General features: G+C 36.2%; 1 protein-coding gene across 10 annotated transcripts in view; it reads right to left on the bottom strand.

Moving 5' to 3' along the window:
- USP49 (ubiquitin specific peptidase 49) overlaps positions 1–19,326 on the bottom strand; it is a 94,904-nt gene that overhangs the window by 64,372 nt on the left and 11,206 nt on the right. For 3 of the 10 annotated variants that reach the window (XM_079147752.1, XM_079147754.1, XM_079147744.1), the window contains 2 exons: positions 17,337–17,418; positions 3,122–3,228 (listed from right to left, as the gene is read on the bottom strand). The exons of 2 other annotated variants lie outside the window; for them this stretch is intronic. The gene's annotated coding sequence lies outside the window, so the exon portion shown is untranslated. Of the gene's footprint in view, positions 1–3,121; positions 3,229–17,336; positions 17,419–19,326 lie in introns of those variants that run through there. 5 more of the 10 variants (XM_079147753.1, XM_079147750.1, XM_079147745.1 and 2 more) reach the window with 2 other exon arrangements.

Here is a 19,326-nt window from a genome sequence, read left to right as displayed (position 1 = left end):
TGTTCACTAGAAATGATTTCTTATGAGCTGTTTATTAAAATGCTTCTCCTTAAGACAGAAATATTGTCTGTCAGTTTAAGAAACTATATTCGGGGGATCATGAACTAAAATCAATTTCCACACAGGTATGAGTTTGTTGAGATGAACCCAACTACTATATATAACTATGAAGCTCTAAAAGAAAAAAAAAACCTATTTTATACAGCATACATGAAATGGCAAGCTAGACTGTGACCTTACTGAGGCTAGGGATTGTTTTCCATTTGTTATGATGTCCTGTTGATACACTGACACATCGTAGTAATGGTACAAAGGACATATGAATAAATATTTTTGGTCAAATGAATCACCAAGAGATGATCCCATTTTTATATTTTTCTTAAATTTTCTCTTATACACAATGCTTTCTAACATTTGTAAAATAACTTGCTTGTTTGCTTGCTTTTGCCATATCCCCAGCCCAAAATTTCTAGCTTTGATATTTAAACACTACACACACACACACCTACATCTTTTTTTTTTTTTTCTTGGTTGGTATTAGATCAAACCTAGGAGCTATCGCATGCTAGGCCAGCACTCTACCACATTCTCAGTCTTTTTATTTTTTATATTGAGACAAGGTAAGTTGTCTAGGCTGGCCTTGAATTTGTGATACTCTTGCCTCAGCCTCTCGAGCAAGTGGGATTATAGACGTATGCCACAGAGCCTGGCTAAAGTACATATTCTCAATTTAAAACTCATTTACCACAGTAAATTGGAATTTTATCATCTTTCCACATGTATATTGTCATATTAAAACAAAAATATTTCATATTGTTTTAGCCTTCTTAAATAAAAATAATTTGGGATCAATGCAATGATATATAAGACAGTTGGACTCTCAGACTGAAATATGGTCAAGTTCCACATTAGAAATTTTCCTCCCTAAATACCTAGATGATGACTAGGACCAAAAAGGCTTTAGGAATCCATCTGCCATGTTGACTAACTTCCATATCTGAAAAGATACCAGAAGAATCTGTAAACTTATAAAGGGCATAAGAGCACTAGAGAGTGAAAAACCTTAGATTTAAAATCAGAAGGCTTGAGTTTAAGTCCAGATATCCACTTATTAACAGTGTGACCTTGGAATACTCACTAAGGTCTTAGAACCCCTATATCCTCACTGGTAAAAGGATATAACATCAGCTCTACTCCCTTGCAAAGGTGCTGCAAAGGTCAAATAAGAAAATAAGTATAAGAACATTATAAACTGTCAAGGATTATACAATGTATTAGTTATTCTTTCCTTGCTAGCAAAGATTTTAGATCATTATTTTGGACAGAAGACACCAATATTCAAACATTCCAGGGGTTCTAAGGCAAGCTGGGATAAAAGAGCCAGATCATCCAGGTAGAATTCAAAGAATTCTAAAGTGTGTTTGGTATCCAGTTCTTAATTTCAATTAAAGAAGATGCAGTCTTAACTAGTCTTAATAAGGACTAGCAGATGTAAGATTTCTGCCACTGGGAATTCTTTCTCCCCAAATAAGATGACCTAAGAACAATGGCTTAATATACTTGCATTCTTCCCAGTCATCCAAGATAAATGCAAACAAAAGACTACCAAATCCTATTTAGTTTGGAAAGCAGCCCACATCAGCCTCAAAAATCACCTTCTACATAGCACACACCAGAGTTGCTATTTCACTACATTGCCTAAATGTAATCCTGCTTTTTATATGCTCTACATATAATAAATATTATTAATTGATAGAGTTCAGTCTGCCAGCATATATCAAACTATCTTTTTTAATATTGGAGATCTTTTAAAAATTTTTTCGTAGTTGTAGATGGACAGCATGACTTTATTTTGTTTAATTTTATGTGGTGCTAAGGATTGAACCCCGTGCCTCATATGTGCTAGGCCACTGAGCCACAGCCCCAGTTCCTCAAACCATTTTTAAAACATTAATTCTGGGCTGGGGTCATGGCTCAGTGGTAGAGCACTTGCTTGCCTCACCATGTATGAGGCACTGGGTTCAATCCTTAGCACCACATATAATTAAAATAAAGGTGTTGCGTCCATCTACAACTAAAAAATAAAAATAAATAAAAAACGTTAATTCTGTCATTACCAAGCACTTCTTATGCATACTGTGGGACAATTTTGGAAACACAGCAGCAACTCTGATGGAGAGAGGATAGTTATGAACATCCATGATACTCCAGCTACACACCACAGCAGGCTATTTGAGGTGCTTTCACATATACTTGCTTATTTGCTTTTCACACTGAGGGATGTCAGTGGCATTTTACAGATGAAGAATGAAGAAGGGTCAGATTGGTTAGTAAGTGACTGGCCTACGCTTACACAGCCAAGGAAACAGTAGCACTGAGGCCCAAGAGAATCGTGTTAGCAAGGAATGTGAGATTTAATAGTTTTGTGCCCATGGTAAAACTTAATTGGCAGCTAGCTTTGATCAAGAAGTTCCTGAACTATGATCTGTACTTCTACAAAAAAGTTTTTAAATTTAAACAGAAACACCTTGTCCCTACAGGTAGTTGTTTTCATGGGAAAACCTGCAAAGAAAATACTAAGTCACTAAATAAAATCAATAACTGGTTTTATAAAGACTATCTCTTGGAGACCATTTCTATATAAGTGTCGAAAATTACCTGCATCTCACAAACATGAAAATATTTCAAATAAGAATTTTTAGATACTATATTTTTTAAAATGCTTCCTATAATCACAGTTCTTCCTTTAAAATTAAAAATAAGTTCACTCTAACCTGAATATTACTATTCACTAAAGTACAAGTTGTTCTTCCCTGAAAACCCCCATTAAAAAAAATATACATTTATAAAATAAACATTCTAAATGGGTTCTGAAATGGACAATTCTAAAGGTAATCATAAGGTTGAGATAAAATTCCTGAACTACTTATCCAAGCCAGGTAATGAGAAATTAGGAGTGTATAAATGAAATCTAAAGTCTGTAGAGCTTTTCAACTAAGATTCCAGCAGAAATAATTTAGCACTTGATGGCTACACTGGTATTTGGTTAGAGTATTCAAAGATACAAAACAAAAGGAGATCTTAAAAACATAAAACTGCATATGAAGTCATTAAACAATACCTTAATTAGGTGTAGTCATTAAGAGATCAGGTTCAGGAGCTGGGAATGTATTTCAGTAGTAAGGCACTTGCCTAATAAGCACAATGCCCTGGTTTCAATCCCCAGCACTGCAGAAGAGGAAGAGGAAGGAAAAAGATGGGGAAAAAAATCAGGTTTATGAGCCAGATTGGATGAATTAGAATCCAAGTGGGTACATCCAGGTGTGGTACCCACATCTGTAACCCTAGCACACAGACAGCTGAGACAGGAGGATTCCAAAGTCGAAGAAAGCCTGGGCAACTTACAGAGACTCTGTCTCAAAAAAAAAAAAGGCTGGGATGTAGCTCAGTGGTGAAGTGCCCTGGGCTCAATCCTGAATACAGAGACGGGGGAGAGCAGAGGGCAGAATCCCAGTGGGCCCAAATTCCTAGTCCATGTAAATGCTCTGTGACTCAGTTTCCTCACCTATCTCATACAGTTGTTGAGAATTATAAAAAGTCTAAAGTGCTCAGAAGAGTCAATGGCATTGGCGTTAATTATTTTTAAGTAATATCTGTGTAGAAAAGTAAATATACATGTAAAAGACTGAAAGACTTCCATTACTGAACTATTTTGCTTTCAGATTTAGAATTTATAACATAATATGCTGGTTACAGTTGTACAAGTCTCAAATCCCAGCTACTTATCTGTAATCTCTGCTACCTGGGAGGAGGATGGCCAAGTTCATGACCAGCCAAGGCAACTTATCATGACTCTGTCTCAAAATAAAATGGGCCGGGGATGTAGTTTAGTGGTAGAGCATTTGCCTAGCATGTGTGAGGCCGTGGAGAGCAGCATGAATGAATGAATGAATAATATAAAGAGAAGCAAACTCCAAAATTATTGATAACAGGCTAGCAGTGACCTGGGGTCGGGGATAGGGAAGATCACACAGGGTCTTCTACACAATATGAATGGCTACCCAGCCCTTTTTTTTTTTTTTTTTACTACTTTTTAAAATGTACAAGTGTTTTCAAATGTATGTCACATAGTATATTTCACAATAAAAATAAAAGTTAATACATTTCCAAAGCATAGTAACAAGAATGCATTGTTTAACCTTAGAAGAGAGGGAGAATAAAAACAAGGCTCCAGCACCGTATGTGTCCTTGGAGACTTCAGATTTTGTTTGCCACAGTTTACTCAGCCAAGGAAAAATTTCACTGGATTCTGCTCATAATAAGAGATATTATTTTTCTTTGTGGGTTGGCTATTACAAAGGGTATTACTGATTCATGGGAACACCTCTTTATGGTCACAAAATCTGGAAGTTGTAAGGAATCTCAGTGGGCTTATCTTCCAACACATTCGCTCTCCAGATAAGTGAAATCCCTTAGCTTCCAAAAAAGAGGCTGTCTCCACCCTGCTCCCAGATGTTATTACTAGTCACCACTGTCACAAAGGGGCAGAGTCCATTCTTCAATTGTCTCATGACAGTACTAGAGAGAGGGTGAATTTATATCAACCAGGATCTGTTAAAGACCCAGTATGTACCCAAAAAGATGCTAAAAGCTACAGAGAAGCACAGTGCTTTGGTCAAAGAAGGTATCCCATAAATAGGTGTGTCAAAAGTATAAAGCAAGGTTTCTGCTCCTCAAGGATTCTACATATAAGGAAAAATAGCCAGAAATTCTATGCTGACATGTAATGAATTCAGTGGAGTTTTGGGGCAAAGTGTACTAAATAGAAAAGATAGGAGGGAAAGAAAAATAAGAGCAAAGATTTAGGTAGCATGGGGTTAAATGAAAGAAGGACTAAGAGAGGAGTTAAAAACTGAGTAAAGAAACCTTTCTAGGAATTTCTCCAAGGAAATCTATTGACATTTTTACAGGTATACTAATTCGTTCTACATATTTTACCAGTCATAATTATATTGAGGGAAGAATTTCCATCTCTCTCCAAAGAACTTTTGAACCCACTGAAAGAAAGGGAATAAGTAGTAGGAAAAAAGAAACCTTTTAAAAACTCGATACAAATTCTTTAAAACATTAGCTTTGTTAAATGGCAAGACATAATTTTTCTCAAGTTTTTTTTGTTTTGTTTGTTTTGGGTAACAGGGATTGAACTCAGGGGCACCGCACCACTGAGCTACGCATGCCCAGCCCTATTTCATATTTTTTTTAGAGGTGGTCTCGCTGAGTTGCTTAGACCTCGCTTTTGCTGAGGCTGGCTTTGAACTCTCAATCCTCCTGCCTCAGCCTCCTGAGTCGCTGGGATTACAGGCATGTGCCACTGCACCCAGCAAGTTTTGTTGTTTTGGTTTTTTTCCTGGGAATTTAACACAGGGACAATTAACTACTGAGCTACATCTCCAGCCCTTTTTATCTTTATCTGAGTTGCTTAGGGCCTTGCTAAATTGCTGAGGCTGTTCTTGAATTTTCAATCCTCCTGTAACAGCCTCCCAAAACCACTAGGATTATAGGCATGTACCACCATGCCCCGCAAATTTTTTCAAGTTTTAAAGTTCACTAAAATAAAAATAGACCCCAAATATTAACAAGGAAGGATGCCATAAAATAAAATTCTAAAAATTATACAAAATGACTGTGACCTCACGCCTACACTAAATTAACAGGATATCTGGATGGCATAAATGATGGAAACAGAGTTTCTAAAGGGCTGGGAGTGTAGCTCAGTGGTAGAATGCTTGCCTAGCATGCATGAGGCCTGGACTGGATCCCCAACACTGCAAAAGAAAAAATAACAATAATGATAATAAGGAGGAGTAGGAAGAGGTAGGGAAGCAGAAGAGTAGAAAAGGGTTTCTATTTCCAGTTAGTTTAATGGAAGAAGACAAAGCCATACGCAGAAGGAAAAGAATACTACAGAAGAGACTCAGTTCCAGCCTTAGAGAGATGAGTGAAGATGATGGACACAGGCCTGCAATCCCAGTGACTAGGGAGAGAGGGTCAGGAGGATCTCAAATTCAAGGCCAGCCTCAGCAACCTAGTAAGACTGTCTCAAAATAAAAAGGACTGGAGATGTAGTGGGAGAGCACCCCTGAGTTCAATCCCCAGGGCAGGACAGGGAAAGGGAGGAGGAGGAGTTGTTTTCATTCTCCATTTAGAGAAGCTCTATATTTATTAAAGTATAGTTGACAAAACTCTATATATCTGCAATATATAAATGTCTGTGCATTGTGAAATGATTAAATCAAGCTAACTGACATGCATCACTTCACATACTTGATTTTGTTGTTAATACAAGAAAGTTTGTAGAAGAACAAATGAATACGTTATTTGATTCAACAGAGCAAAGGAGGCTAAAACCCAAGGGCATGCTGAGGGGAAGCCCAGAACAAAGTGAACTGTGCTAAGATACATCAGAAAAACTCAGAATGCATCTGGAGCAGGGATCAGAAAGCAGGGCTGTGGGGGGAAAAAGGAGAGTGGGACTCCCAGACTGACTTCCAGCAATTGCTGGGCAGAAAATGGGAGTTCTACTCTCTGAAAAGAACAGTGAAGAGGCTCTGGACTAGGCACAACTAGGAGCAGTCCACCTGTCTTAACAATATGAGAACTGGGGCTGGAGTTGTGGCTCAGTGGCAGAGCACGAGTGAGGCACTGAGTTCAATCCTCAGCATCACATAAAAATAAGTAAAGGCAATGTGTCCATATAGAACTAAAAAATATATTTTAAAAAAATGGGAATTAAGAAAAAGTTGATATCCTGAAGGTGTCCCCACTCAGCCCCCAAATGCTGTGGCCAGATTTATAAGCCCTGGCCAACAGAAAAACACCAACAAATACTGACTGCTAGCAGTGACCTCTCTAAAAAGTTGGGTCCCTGGCTAATCACCTCATAATGAAGACTACAAGGCAGGGAGCTATCGCACACACCTGTAATCCCAGCTACTCAGGAGGCTGAGGCAGGAGGATCACAAAATCAATGCCAGCCTCAGCAATTTAGTGAGACCCTGCCTCAAATTTAACAAGTAGAATGGGAGTACAGCTCAGCAGTGGAGTGCCCCTGGATCCAATCCCCAGTCCAATAATAATAATAATAATAACTACCACCACTGGTTAACTTTTTAGAAGTTGCACTTTGGCAAATCCAGCTTTCAGTTTTTTAGAGGCTCACTCCTGAATATATTTTAAAAACCCAAAGATATATATTTAAAGAAATTCCCTACATGAAAGACCAAAACAACTGAAGGTATTTTAAGGAAATTGAGAGAGTAAATGAAGCTGAATAAACTAAAAAAAAACTTTATAATTAACATACTCAGAGGAGTTATTCCATCTATAAAACAAAGAATATTAAAAAACAACAATCAGATAAAAAAAATTAAAAATATGACAGCAGAAATACAGAACTAAATAGAAGGTCAAGACACTTCTCAGAGAGTTGAACCAAGAGACAAACTGATGGGAAATATAAAAGATGAGAAAATTAAAGAACTCTTCAATCCAGAAGTCTGAACACAGTAAGTTTCAAGCCAGGTTTGGTGGTGCAGACCAGTAATCCTCATGATTCAGGAGGCTAAGGAAGGAGGATCACAAGTTTGAGGCCAGCCTCAGCAACTTAGTAAGGCCCTGTCTCAAAATAAAAAATAAAAAGGGCTGGGGATGTGGTTCAGTGGTGAAGCACACTTGGGATCAATCCTCAGTACTAAAAAAATAAATAAGCGTCAGAGAGAAAGAACAGGCAAAGCTAAGGGTAAGACAGAGGAGAGAAAGATCAATTTAAATTTTAAATTGAAGAAAATCTCTCAGAAATGAAAAAAAAAAAAATCTGTTTCCAAATTGAAAAGGGCCACAGAATGCCCAGCATAACAGACATAATAAGGCCCAGAGTCAATCAGGTTATCATAAAAATTTCAGAACATCTCCAGGAAAGCAAAAATAATCAAGAATCAGAATAGCATTAGACTTCTCATTGGCAGCAACAGAAGACAGATGTCAAAGGAGCAATACCTGCTGAACTCAGAAAATCGCCTCCAATCTAGAATTCTATAACTAGTTAAACTAAAAATTGAGGATTAGAGAAAATGATTTTTTAAAATTAATAACTTTCACACCTGCAGACTTACAAACAATGTACATCCCATGCACCTTCCGTCCAGAGCTTCTAGAAGAGGTGCTCCACAAAATTAAGTAGGAATGACAAAGGAGGAAGACATGAGTCCAGGAAACAAGGGGGTTGAACACAGGAAGCAAAAGAAATTTCCAGGACGTGGGGGAAGTAGATCCCAGGAAGAGAACTGGCAGATCTAGAGAACAGCCTATCATAAAATTTCAGAACACAGTTGCTTCACATTTTGGTCAGAAATGAACACACATTAAAAAAAAAAAAAAAAAAAAAAAAAAAAAAAAAAAAAAACTGTATTGGATCCTTAGGGAAGGGAAGCACAAATACTGCAACTCTATTGGAACAGGTGAAGAGCATTCTGAGTCAGTCACACACCCATTTCTGAAGGCTGAAACAAGCAATAGCAGGACCCATGCACAAACCTAAAACAACTGCCCAGCTTCCTCTAAGACCCTAAAAACTGACAACTGAATTACAAAATATGCTTTTCTCTATACCTCCAACTACTTTCAAAAATAAGAAAGCTATATTTTCTATTGCCCTTTCATAGCAAAATGAGTGAGAGCATAAGGTATTTGTTAATCAGATTCGATATCACCTACTAATAATGAAGGAGTATTAAAACCATAATTATTGATCATGCGTTAGGGTCATTGTGAGAAGGCAGGCAGAAGGTGTGACTTGTTATTTACTCCATTTTCTGACATCTAAGTAAACTGCAAACAGAGAAATAGCAAATTGTTATTTTTTGACATTCTATTAATTTCTGACCATGAAAGATTTTTTTTTTTTAATTAACTAAACCAAAACTACTTTGGTAAAAAACACTTGCCCTAAGTTTTCAGCATAACTGAAGATGAGAAGAGATTATTAACAAGGTGGTTTAACTATAGCATACCAATAGCTTTTAAATAGAATGTTAAAATATTTTATTTCATAGTCTCCTAAAATCAGGAAGAAATTTTTACTTATTCATCTGCTTAAGATTTTCTTTCCTTTTTGTTTTTGTTTTTGAGAAAGGGGTCTCAAAACATTGCCCAGTCTAATCTGATCTTGAATTTGTAGGTTCAAAAGATCTTTGTTTCAGTCAAGCACAATGGCACACACCTGTAATCCCAGCAACTCAAGAGGCTGAGGCAGAAGGACTCCAAGTTCAAGGCCAGACTCAGCAACTTATTGAGGCCCTGTCTCAAAATAAAACATAAAAAGGCTGAGAATATGGCTTGGTGGTTAAGCATCCCTGGGTTCAATCCCTGGTACCAACAGCAACAACAAAAAAATATCCTTGTTTTAGTCAATTCCCAGTACTACAACAAGATAAAATAAATAAAATAAAATAAAATAAAAAGGACTGGGGATGTAGCTCAGAGGTAGAGTACCCCCAGGTTCCATCCCTAGTACTGCAATTAAATAAAATTTTTAAAAAATACAATTCACTCTTTCAGGCTTATAGATGGAATAAATTGACTTATAAAAAGATACCACATCTTGCTAAATCAATCTAAAAGCACAATTTCCATCAAAATTACAAAAGGGGACTCAGGTTATAGCTCAGTGGTAGAGCACTTGCCCAGCAGGCAAAAGGCCATGGGTTCAATCAGAGGATGAAGAGGAAAAGGAGAAAAATTATTCAATGTATATTAAAATCTTAATGAGAAAAGTAAACTATAAAGCTAAAAATAAATAAATAAATCTGGGAGACCTAAGTTCAAGAAGCACTAATAAGGAAAATAGACATAAGGCTAAAACATTATGGATTCAACTACATGAAAAAATTAATAGATGATACCCAGGAGCGATATTTGCATGGTTCAAAACCAATCAGGGATTTTATATTCATAAAAAATCAACAAGAAAAATCAATCTTGTTGATTCTATGAGTCAACAACAACAACAAAAAAAACAGAAAACAAAGAATATGAAGAGGCAATTCACAGAAAAGCAACAAACAGCTAACTAGAATAAGAAGAAATCCTCAAATTCATTGATAATTAGATACACATACTGAGATAGTACTAAATGGTAAAAATTAGAAATGTGGACAATACCAAGTGTTGAGAAGTTATAGGAACACAGTGCTCACGGGGGATACACTGACACAATCATTCAGCACCTAACAACTCTTACGTCATAATGGCACTCATGGATCTGGCATCCCAGAAATTCTCAGTATGTTCATAATGGACACATGCAAGACCATTACTGGTAGCACTGTTTATGGTAGCCTGTGTGCCCACTGCTATGGGAATACTATGCACACCATGGAATACTATGCTGCAGTTGGGAACAATTAGCAAATACTATATTCAGCATAATAGCTAAAACAGTGCTAAGTGAAGAGTTAAAATCAGAGTAGAATCTATAGCATTTTTATAAGGAGAATTCTTCAGCCAAATTCTACCAAAGTGTGGTATAATGAGCTATTTTATAATTAAAGAAACATATACAAAGAAATCACTATGTATTTTATAAAGATACATATAGAATCAAGGACAAATATCAAACATATTAGAGAGGGTACCTGTGAGGTGGGGAAAGATAATCGGCATAGGACAGAGCTGAACAGAAGGTCTCTGAACAATGATGCCAGACTGTACCCAAATCAAGGAGTATAAAGTCCATATTCACAAATAATACTTTTCATTCATGCATACATTAATTATTCAATTAAAACTTATGAATACCTCATGAGCACCAAAAACTATCTTTGAATGGAAACTTTTATATCTGAAGGCTTTTGTTGTTGTTCTAATTAGTTGTACATGACAGTAGAATGAAGGCTTTTTTAACCTCAAAAAGTGTTCTTTTAGGGGGAGGGGGTTGGTTCTGGGGATTGAACCCAGAGGCACTTCAACACTGAGCTATATCCCCAGCCCTTTTTATTTTTTATTTTAAAGACAGAGTCTAACTAAGTTGCTTAGGGCATTGCTAAGTTGCTGAGGCCGGTTTCAAACCTTTGCAATCCTCCTGTCTCAGCCTCCCACACCACTGGGATTATAGGCATGAGCCAAAAGATATTCTTTAACTTACATAGAATATATAGAATATTTTTATAAAATGTTTTAATCAAATGTATTACATCTGAAGTTCTTTAAAAGATAAGTCAAGATACAAAAAGAATTCTAAAACTCTACATAAATAATATTGCCACATTTCAGTCCACACATAAGACATCTTTTTTCATGGTTTTCAATGGTAAAACAGCTACTTTATGAAGGAGAAAGGCTTTTCTACTTTGTTTGATTTAATTTTCCCCAAAAGATATTTCAACTGCTTAGGAACCTTCTCACCAGATTTATGTTTTCTAAAAGATTTCACAAGCAGACTGCTGGATGCTTGTAGGTGTTGTAGCTAATATGCTCATTACACCACCCTGCTAACAAAAACTGACAAACATGCAATGTGACATGTCTATCCCACATCCCCTGTGCACAGAAAATGAATGGCATTTTCCAAAAAACAGTATCTGTCTCCTCTCCCCTTAGGTCTCATAATGAAATGACACAAATCCTAAATCTTAATTTGTATACATAATATTGGTAAAAGAAAACTAATAGCAACATATAGAATATCATCTGCCTAAAAAGACTGAAATTGCAATATTTTAGTATTTCAAAGTTTAATAATAAGTATCAGTAGGTAGGAAGATCCAAAGGTGAAGAATAAGAATATTTAGGCCAACTACCAGTATTATTTGAAAAACTTTAAACTGCATGATCTGGCCAGGCAGGGTGGTACACACCTGTAACCCTAGCAACTCAGGAGACTGAGGTAGGAGGACTGCCAAGTTCTAGGCCAGTTTCAGCAATTTAGCCAGGTCCTAAGCAATCTAGCAAAACCTGTTTCAAAATAAAAATTAAAAAGGGCTTAGGGGGGCTAGGGTTGTGGTTCAGTGGTAGAGTGCTTGCCTAGCATGTGTGAAGCACTGGGTTCAATTCTCAGCAACACATTAAAAAAAATAATAAAGATATCATATGCATCTACAACTAAAAATATTTTTTTTAAAAAGGGCAGGGGGCTTAGGATGTAGCTGAATGGCAAAGCACCTTGGGTTAAATCCCTAGTGCCAAAGCAAAATATAAAACTACATGATCTGTCAGTGGGGGTCAGTGGAATCATCACTGTACATAATAAAAGGTAACAGTAATTTATACAGGCTTACAAAAGATAATATTCTCAATGGTGCTTACTATCTGCCAGAAACTATTCATACATTTTATATGCATTATTTAAGTGATTTCTCACAACTACCCAAAGGACTAGGTACTAATTATTACCCCCCTTACAGATAATTTTCTGAATCAAATGCAGGTTCTTTACCATTACCTTTAAAACCTCCACCAATTGGTCTTAGAATCTACTATATGCCCTCTTTCTGCCACTCCAGTCCTCATTTCTGACTCAAAACCTTGACCTAGTATTCTTATGAATGGAATAGCTCTTTACTTGCCTGATATCTTTCTCATCTCCTACTACAGGAAGTTCTTTCATGAAAATGTTCTCAGTTAAATAACTCATCCTTGTGCTTGTTAAAATTAAGCACCATAAGCATACAGAGTAAAAAATGAAACAATATAGAATAGGAATATTCTATATTGTTCTGTAACATGACTTTCTTTTATTTTCTTTCTTTTTTTTTTTTTTTTTTTTTCTTTCTTTTTTGGTGGTACTGGGGATCAAACCCAGGGACTCATACATGCTAGGCAAACACTCAAGCACTGAGCTACATTCCTAGTCCCTTAAAAATATTTAATTTGAAACAGGGTCTCAGTGTCTGGCCTCAAATTTGTAATCCTCTGGACTCAGCCTCCCTAGTGGCTGGGATTACAGGCATGTACCACAGTACCTGGCTATAATGTAACTTTTTAAAAATAACTTATGGACACCTTTCCACATAAACAAATAGAGATCTATGGATTTGGAACAGCTAAATGGCTTTCCATTGTGTGGACCTATCATCTGTCATTTAATCAGTCCCTGACTGGCAAACATCATCTATTTGCCATAACCAACAATGCTGGAAAGAAAAACTTTATATTCATATTATTCACACAAGTGTATGATTATATAGGACAAATTCCGAGAAGCAGATATGCACATTTTAAATTCCAACAGACATTGCCAAATTTATTTCCAAGAAAACTTACATCCCTGCCAATGGTATATGAGATTTCCAACATTCCTACAACCCATCCACTATTAACTAACATCGATTTTTTAAATTTTCCTCAATTTGATAGGTAAAAAGGTGTAATTACATGTTTCATTTTATACTTATTTAAATGATTGAGATTACTGAATTTATAGCTTAGGTAGATTTTGAATTTAGTATTAGTTGTACTCTAAGCTGAACTGCCTATGGAGAAAAAAAATTCAAAAATCACATTACAAGTGTAATTGGGAAGACTGGAAATGCTTAACCAATTTGAGTTTTGAGCATGGAGTAGACAATGATGCCAACTAAAAATGAGACAGATGTCTTAAGGTACACTTACCTTTCATTTGAAATGCATTGCTATAAGTTCTTCAGAGCTATGCTATACACTGTAGAAACATTTCTTTTTATATATATAGTACATGAATAGTCATGTATCCACTTTCTCATCTTCATTTACAACACCCCTTTGAGTAGTTCACTTTGACAATATTTTACTTTTTTATATAGCTTTGTTTATTAATCTGACATTTGACCTCTTTAGATATTATAAGATACAAAGGTACAATTAGTGCCCAGCCATGAGCATCCAATAAAATTAAGATATAGGTGGCTGTATTAGAACATAGAAAAATGTAAGAGAAGTGTTAGCAAGAGCACATAGAGGGATGTTCTAGACATTTTGGTTATTAAAAAAAAACACACAGCCCACATACTCAATGAATGCTTGCATAAATGAGGTGACTTCTGTGCGTGAGTGCTGATTCACTCACTGTCAAGGGTTCCATGTCTATGACTATAATGCTATTAGCAATGACAGCTGAACCGAGCTATTCACACATTTTCTTACCTGATTTTCTTTGTGGCCATCTCCAGGTAACAATTTTTGTCAAGGAAAATTTAATTAGCTCTAACAGGAATTTTGACCTTATTATCCTGATAAATTAGTATCCACAACTGCAAAAATAAGTAACACAAATTATCTGGCATTCTAAAATAGTTTAGGTTCAAAAGAGATAAATCAGTAAACTTCTGTCTACCCTTACTTAATAATTTTCAACTGAAATTTATATTCACAAAACAAACTGATCCTTGATACTATTTAAAAAGTCAAATGCCCTGGCTGCTTTAATACGCCCACATCCATCCAAGTGAACATATGACAGATGCTACACATCTTCTTTCCCATGTCAGATTGAAGAAAGAGAGCAGGAGGCAGGAAAGTACAGGATCCCGATGTGACAAAATGCTAAAACCAAGCTATACATTATCTTCTGGTCACTCTCAGCTGTATTTTGAAAAACCTAACACAAAGGCTGGACCTCCCCTTCCTTTGGAAAGATATGGAGTGTCACAGAAAAGCATCTCCTAGCTAGCAACAGGGCTGCTGTCCCATCGATTACACAACTTCCCCAGCGAGAGAAACACTGCTGGGTGGGTTCTAAAGACAATGCCTGGGTCTTCGCATTCTGATGATGGGAGGGTACAGTGAAGACCAGCTTCCTGGGTTCTGAATTATGCCAGACTGCCCTGTTAATCCTCCCCAAATCCCACAATGTGGGGGTGGGAGTGGGAGACAGAATAGAAAATCCCAAATTGAATCAAGGGCAGTAGCTCTGGGTTACAGAAGGACCTGACATTCCTGTTTGATGAGGAGATGGTGAAGACCGGGAAACATACACACGAAAACCTTTAAGAACACAACATAAAAATGAATTTTATCCCTGATCCTTCAATGTGCTAACCAACATCTGCCCCTAATCATTTGCTAGCCCTGGATGCATGGAAGGCACGGAGTAGCAGGCATTTTCACACAGTGAGGCTGGAAAAGATGCTACTAGAGTGTAAATTACTAATTAGCTCAAAAGAAGACAAAGAGAAAATACCTGTCACAAAATGGTGTTTACAACTTGACATATAATAAAAACAACCCTGAACATTTCAGAAGAGTGCCTTACTTTCCAGACTTCTATTAACATGTGAATGGAAAAGGAACAGTATTATAGTCTTTATAAACTGCCCATGTCTCAGAAACAATAACACATGACTAGAAACAATGCTTTCCAAATAATTTGTAATTTTCCCGTCCTTATGAAAGGGAAGTGTTTTTAATTATTACGATCAGCTTTAATAAAGAGCTATATTTCATAGCTTTGATAATAGCTTAAACCAGGAAAGAAAAGGAAAAGCAGCCCACAAGTATTGTATTTTACATTTGTCAGAATACTGCTAATATTCCTTTTGCTTAAATTGGACAGGCCTTTCTGTAGATCACAACTTTATCAAATAGATAGGCTATCATTTCAATTAAGATTGTAGATGACTAGAGGCGGGTCAGTTAATTTCCTTATATGATCTCAATCAAAAAGACTCAAAATTTAGGCATTTTGAAGGCAGGTATGGAATATTTGTTAAGATATTTCTATTGAGCCGCTCCTCATCCATGAGGCAAACCTATTTGTAGTAAATCCCAATCAACTTTTTTTTTCGCGGTGCTGGGGATTGAACCCAGGGCCCTGTGCTTGCAAGGCAAGCACTCTACCAACTGAACTATATTCCCAGCCTCCAATTAACATTCTTAAAGCATATGTTTTGCAGTTTGATCTTTTCTAGCTTCTTGAAGCTACATAATGATCCCCAAAATACATTATTTTACCTAAATATTTCTTGGTAGTAGTGTTGAAGGGCTCTGTGGCTTATGGATATCTGCTCTTAAATATAAGTTTCAATTTTCCTCAAGAGTATTTCCACAGCAAATCAGTTAGAGTATGTAAGTGCAGGGCCTTTTATAGCTAAAAAAGTAGGAAGACAATGTGCAATGCAGTAAGGCATTTTAAAATTGGTTTAGGGTTGCTTTATTTTCTTTTGTTTCATCCGGAATGAAAAAAATAGATTAATGCAAAGAACTTTGATGTAATCTGCACATTATACACAGCTCTCGTGGTGTCTATCCCAGGTTCCCTACTTAAAAAGGAAGTAAGAAAAACTTAAGAACAGAATCACCTTAAAAATTTAACAATTAGGGGCTGGGATTATGGCTCAGTGGTAGAGCACTAGCATGTCTAGCACATGTGTGAGACACTGGGTTCAATCCTCAAGCACCACATAAAAATAAAATAAAGGTATTGTGTCCACCTACAACTAAAAAAAAAAAAAAAAAAAGATACAATACAACAAGGAAAAAAAAAATCAAAGCATTAAAAAAATATTAAGGATTGGCAAACAAGATCCAACAAGACCCACCAAGAGGTGAACAAAACAGCACCGTTAAACCTGGAGAAGAGATGGTGAAGGATGACCACAAGTCAAGTAGAAGTAACACCTGAGCACAGACTCTGCCAGTAAAAGCCAAGGTTGGAATCCCACCCCCCACCTCTTGACAGAATTCTACCTTTTGAACTAAAATAAAAATTGAGGGATAAAGGTATAGCTCAATGATAGAGGGCATGCTTAGCATATGTGAGGCCCTGGGTTCAATGCCTAACATCAAAAATTAAATAAAATAAAGAACAAATGTACCATCAATATTTGACGAAAAAAAAATCTGTTTGTACTAACAGATTATCAACTACCAAACAAGTAGCTGTAAGAAAGTCTTGGATATAACCTTGGGCAAGTCACTGAATCTCAAAGACCCTGTTTCATCACACATAAAATGAGAATAGTAATAGTACCTAACTCCTAGGATTGCTGTGAGGAGTAAATGAATTACAATTTGCGAAGCACTTACAACAGGGTCTGGCACTAAAGCATCATACATGTGTTGGCTACTATTATTAAATACAGGAAGAGCTAAAAAGCTAAGGTAATATAGTAAGCAGCCTTTTTTAACTGAGAAAGGAGTAAGAGGAAATAAATACAAATATAGCATTAACTGTGTGATGATTAGACAGAAGACAGACCCTCCTGATAGGAAAAAAAAAAATCATTAAAAGCTAGAAGAGATTATCTATAAAGGTTGCCACATTACCACTGAAGATTTATAAGAAAATAGGATAAATTCTCATCTACCTGGGATGATTTAAGTGGGATATTGACTGAAGTTGCAGGATAAACTAGAGGTCCTTTCAAGGTCTCTTCCCATCCAAAGACTCTACGATTAACCAGAAAAACATTTACTTATGTACAACCTACTCATACAAATATAAACTCAATAGTTTTTTTCTTAGCAAATAAGATTATAACCAAAATAAAGTTGAGTAGAATCCTACTTGATGAACAAAGAAAATGCAAGTTAAATTTATCACTGGCATCCTTATTGATTAGTCATATTATCTGAATTAAAAGAGCATCCATTATCAGTTTTAGAAATATCAAATGAAAAATAACCATTCACAAAAATAACTGGTTTAGCATACTATGGTAGCACACAGAAACAAAGGTAGGACACAAATGAACTCTTTCTTTTGGTTGATCTTATAGTTTATATTTTATTTTTTACCAATATCAAATGAATCTCAAATAATTTACATAAAAATATCGAGTTTAAAACAATTACATTTAAAAATGGCCATACCATATACAGAGTACCACCCACTAAGGCCAGCCCAAACATATCTACAAAGAGAGGAATATGCACACACCCCTCAAACAGGTGCCTTCTACCAAACGTATTCATCTTGAAAGTTAACATATTCAGACTAATTCCCTCAAAACTTAGCAGCAAAAATTGTGAATTTTGGGCTGGGGATATAGCTCAGTTGGTAGAGTGATTGCCTCGCAAGCATGAGGCCCTGGGTTCAATCCTCAGCACCAAAAAAAAAAAAAAAAAAAAAAAAAAAAGTGTTTTTTCAAATATCCTGTTAAATTGCTAAATCAATCTACTTACCTTGAACATTTGCTTAACAGAATACAGAAGAAAAAAAAAAAAAAAAAAAACCATGATCTAAGTACTATGCCACTAAAACAGTTGAGTGCTAAATCCAGTTAAGATCCTAAATTATTCCCATATATTAATAACCAATCTTTGCTAACTCACAAATGCCACAAACCTGATTTGTGCAATTTAGACACTCACAAAACAGCAGTAATCCAAAATTTACACAATTTTGGAAAATGACTCCCCCCCCTTTTTTTTTTTAGTGCTGGGATCAAACCCAGGGCCTCTACAACTAAGCTAGACCCCCAGCCCCTACACAACTTTGGGGAAAAAAACAAAATCATCTTTGTGTATCTGAATGTACACTAATAAAATAATCCCGAATAAGATTCACTAAAACAGTTTGCATTTTTCCAAGTTACATTATACACCTTGGTACCATCAAATGCAAAGTTAATATTCACTCATATTCTGAGTTAAATGTAAAAGCTTCAATCATTTAAGCAAACATTATAACCTAAATTTGCCCCAAATTTCTTATCTTCCTCTTAATTTCCAAAAGTGTCTTCTAAGATAAAAATTAGGAAATTAGGCAGTGGAGCTGTCCAAAGCTCCAGTTTGCAATACTATCTTGCAGAGATTTTTTTCAAAAAAATTTACTTATAAATTCATTATTTAATCTAAAAGATAAGTTCAGTATTCTAAAATCCTCCACAACTCTGCAATTCTCCTTTCCTTTCATTTAGTTGAACCATCGTACCAGAGTATGAAATGTCCCGCACAGAGCTAAAGGCAGCTTAGGAACTCAATGCCCTCAAAGCCCTGGTTTAAATCTCTTCCCCAGGAAACTTCCCTGGTTGATTATCTGCCTCTCTATGAAATGATTTCTCAATATTCTCCAGTCACTGAAAACAAGCAGAAACCTGATTGATTACTGGAAAACAAAAAGATTCTCATCTTTCTCCATTCCAACAATAGTGCATTCTCCAATGAAAAAGGAAATGCTGGCGATAAAGCACCCTGGCCAGCACTTGTCAGGTACAACACTGCTACAACACCAAAACTATCACATTACACAGACATACTGTAAATAAACACAACCTATCTTCCCATTATCACAGCACTAGTGAAATGCCGAGGTTTTCTGTAACCAGAGTTGACACTTTATCCTTCACACAAGAA

The sequence above is a fragment of the Sciurus vulgaris genome (assembly GCF_902686455.1).
Source record: "Sciurus vulgaris genome assembly, chromosome: 7".
Classification (NCBI taxonomy): Eukaryota; Metazoa; Chordata; class Mammalia; order Rodentia; family Sciuridae; genus Sciurus; species Sciurus vulgaris.
This window is presented reverse-complemented; position numbering and strand designations above follow the sequence as displayed.